Genomic DNA, 3,399 nt, shown 5'->3' on the forward strand with positions numbered 1-3,399 from the left:
TCTAGAAACAGCAAGTGCTGAGTGATAATCCTTGCTTTAGGATAAGTAGGTTAGGGGCTGGCATCATGCTACAGGATTGCCACATAGCAGAACGATGAGGACCTTGCTCCTGCTACAGCATATTCATTAGAAATCGTATATCTTTCAGCCAGGGGGTATAGCTCAGTGGCAGAGCACTTGACTGCAGAAATTGTATATCTTTCAAAGGAGTATGTTCACTCTGGTCAAGAAGTTTGGTATTGTAATGTGTGTGTATGTGTGTGTGTGTGCGCGCACGCGCATTGGGCTATAATCTATTGCTATGAGAATACATGGAAAATTTTAATTAAGACTGTTTTCAGCCTTGCTTTTTCTTCTTGCCATTCTTCTACAAAAGCTACTTCTGAGTTTGAAGATTTTTCCTGCACCTACTTCCAACACACTCCTATGATTTTTTTTATTTATTTGAAAGTCAGAGTTACACAGAGAGAGGAGAAGCAGAGAGAGAGAGAGAGAGAGGTCTTCCATCTGTTGGTTCACTCCTCATCCGGCCGCAACGGCCAGAGCTGCACCAATCCGAAACCAGGATCCAGGAGCTTCTGGGTCTCCCAAGTGGGTGAGAGGCCCAAGGACTTGGGCCATCTTCTGCTGTTTTCCCAGGCCACAGCAGAGAGCTGGATTGGAAATGGAGCAGCTGGGTCTTGAACTGGTGCCCATATGGGATGCTAGTACTGAAGGTCAGGGCGTTAACCCACTGCCCCACAGTGCCAGCACCACCCCTATGATTTTAATCTAGGCTTTGGGTTTCTTCTCTCTCTCTCTCTTTTTTCAACAGGGAGAGTTAGACAGTGAGAAAGAGAGAGACAGAGAGAAAGGTCTTCCTTCCATTGGTTCACCCTCCAAATGGCCGTTACAGCTGGCGCACTGCAATCCGAAGCCAGGAGCCAGGTGCTTCCTCCTGATCTCCCATGTGGATGCAGGACCCAAGCATTTGGGCCATCCTCCACTGCCTTCCCGGGCCACAGCAGAGAGCTGGACTGGAAGAGGAGCAACCGGGACAGAACCGGCATCCCAACCAGGACGAGAACACAGAGTACTGGCACTGCAGGTGGAGGATTAGCCTAGTGAGCCGCGGCGCCAGCCGGGTTTCTTAACAATAATGTAATTATCAACATTGTCTTCCACCTGTTGTATTAAAGAAAAATCTGAGAAATGGGAACTCTTCCATCTGCTGATGACCTTTCCCCAGTAATGGCATAGGTTTCTAAGAAAACAAGTGGTGGTTATTTTGACATGTCCACTTAGGACATAATTACCATCCTCATCTACATTTTTTAAAATATTGCAATTTCTTGAATTAAATTGTTAACATGATTTTTATTTAGTAATTTATTTATTTATTTATTTTGACAGAGTTAGACAGTGAGAGAGAGAGACAGAAAGAAAGGTCTTCCTTCCATTGGTTCACCCCCCAAATGGTCACTATGGCCGGCACTGAACCTATCTGAAGTCAGGAGCCAGGTGCTTCCTCCTGGTCTCCCATGCGGGTACAGGGCCCAAGCATTTGGGCCATCCTCCACTGCCTTCCCGGGCCACAGCAGAGAGCTGGACTGCAAGAGGAGCAACCGGGATTAGAACCCAGAGTGCTGGTGCCTCAGGCGGAGGATTAGCCTAGTGAGCCACGGTGCCAGCTATTTAGTAATTTCTTAACAATATAAATAAGAGAATTCAGAACTTAGAGGGGAAACTCTATGGAATAGGGGTTGTTCAACTTGACCACAGAGAGTAAAGAATGCTACTTTAAGAAAATATATAAGTTTGAGAGGAGATTTGGTAATGAGAAAATGCGACTAGAAACGAGGGGTATATGACAGAGACTATGTTATGCTGGAGGTGGTCCAATTTTGCATGTGAAAGATGATCATTAAAGTCTCAGGATCCTGAGAGCTGCTTGTTAATTAAACAGAACCCTAACTAAAGTTTGAATTACATAAACACTTTAAAAGTACTCAAAACACAAAATACCTCATGTTCTAATTTTTTAATTGGTTTTGAAGTTATTTGCATCTAATGAGTCTGTATCATAGGTCAAATATATAATGAAGTACAACCGTGTATCTCTTCCAGTTCCTCATTCAGTGATGTCACATTGGCCATTTAAAATAGTTATTATGCAGTTGTTTACTCCACAGAGATTGGCCCATGTTGTGGCTAGTGTTGTGGCATAGCAGATTAAGCCTCCATGTATGACAAGGGCATCCTGCATCAGACCACCAGCCTGAATCCCAGCTACTATCCTTCCAATCAGCTTCCTACCATTATGCTCGAGAAGGCAGTAGAAGATGGCCCAAGTATCTGGAAATTTCCCATTCACCTGGGAGACCCAGATACATTTCCAGGTTCCTGGATTCACCCTGACCCAGCCTTAGCTCTTGCTGTCACGTGGGGACTGAACTACAAAATAGAAGATTCTCTCTCTCTCTCTCTCTGCACCCCATCCTGACTCTGTGTCTCTCCCTCCTTTCCTCTCTCCTTCTATCAGTCTGCCTTCAAATAAACAAATCATTTTTACAATTGGCAATGTTATACATCAGGGAAGTTCCCTGCCTTTTTTTTTAAAGATTAAGATTCAGTTTTTAAACATTCACCGGCATACACCACTGTTTAAAGGAGAAGGGTAATGTTATGCCATGATTTCAGAACTCTTTGAGTGAACGGATATGTGTGTCTGTAGGTGAATGTGTGTGTCTATATATGTAATACACTTACAAGGAGGAAAGAAGGTGGAGTTGATTAAAAAAAAAGAGTGAAAGTAAGATAGAAGCAAAAACAGAAATAGAAAGTCCATAATATTTTCCACACTTACTTGTCCTAAAGCCTTCACTAAAGTGGATAAAATTAGGTTAAATCTATCAATAATTTTGTGAATATAAAATGAAGACATCCATCTTCTCCCATCAGAGCTGGGCAAGCACAGGCCAGCTTCCATGCACCCTTTGAGGTATTGTCATGTGACAGACTACCAAAAATGTAATGTATAGGAGTGAAATCGACAACTGGGGATTCTCTACTTCTTTAAGTAGCAGTGTTGTTTTTTTTTCTTCTTACTATTTATTGAACTCTCTACTTAGTGTAAGGTTAACCTTTACTTAGTGTAAGGTTAGTGTAAAGAAATCTTTATTTGTAGGTAACCTCTACTAGGGTTAACTCTGTACTGTGTATGGTTAGTATAACTGAAAATAGAAAATAGATCATTATAAAAATTAAGAGAGGGAGTAAGAGAGGAAGGAGGAGGAGAGGTGGAAAAGTTGGCAAGAGGATAGGGTGAGAAGTATCATTATACACCTAAGTTTGTATATATGAAAAATATGAAGTTTATTTACATTAAATAAGGAAGGTAAAAATGATTAAAATAAATAA

Source organism: Oryctolagus cuniculus, chromosome 1, assembly GCF_051225735.1.
Source record: "Oryctolagus cuniculus isolate XC-2025 breed Fujian yellow rabbit chromosome 1, ASM5122573v1, whole genome shotgun sequence".
Classification (NCBI taxonomy): Eukaryota; Metazoa; Chordata; class Mammalia; order Lagomorpha; family Leporidae; genus Oryctolagus; species Oryctolagus cuniculus.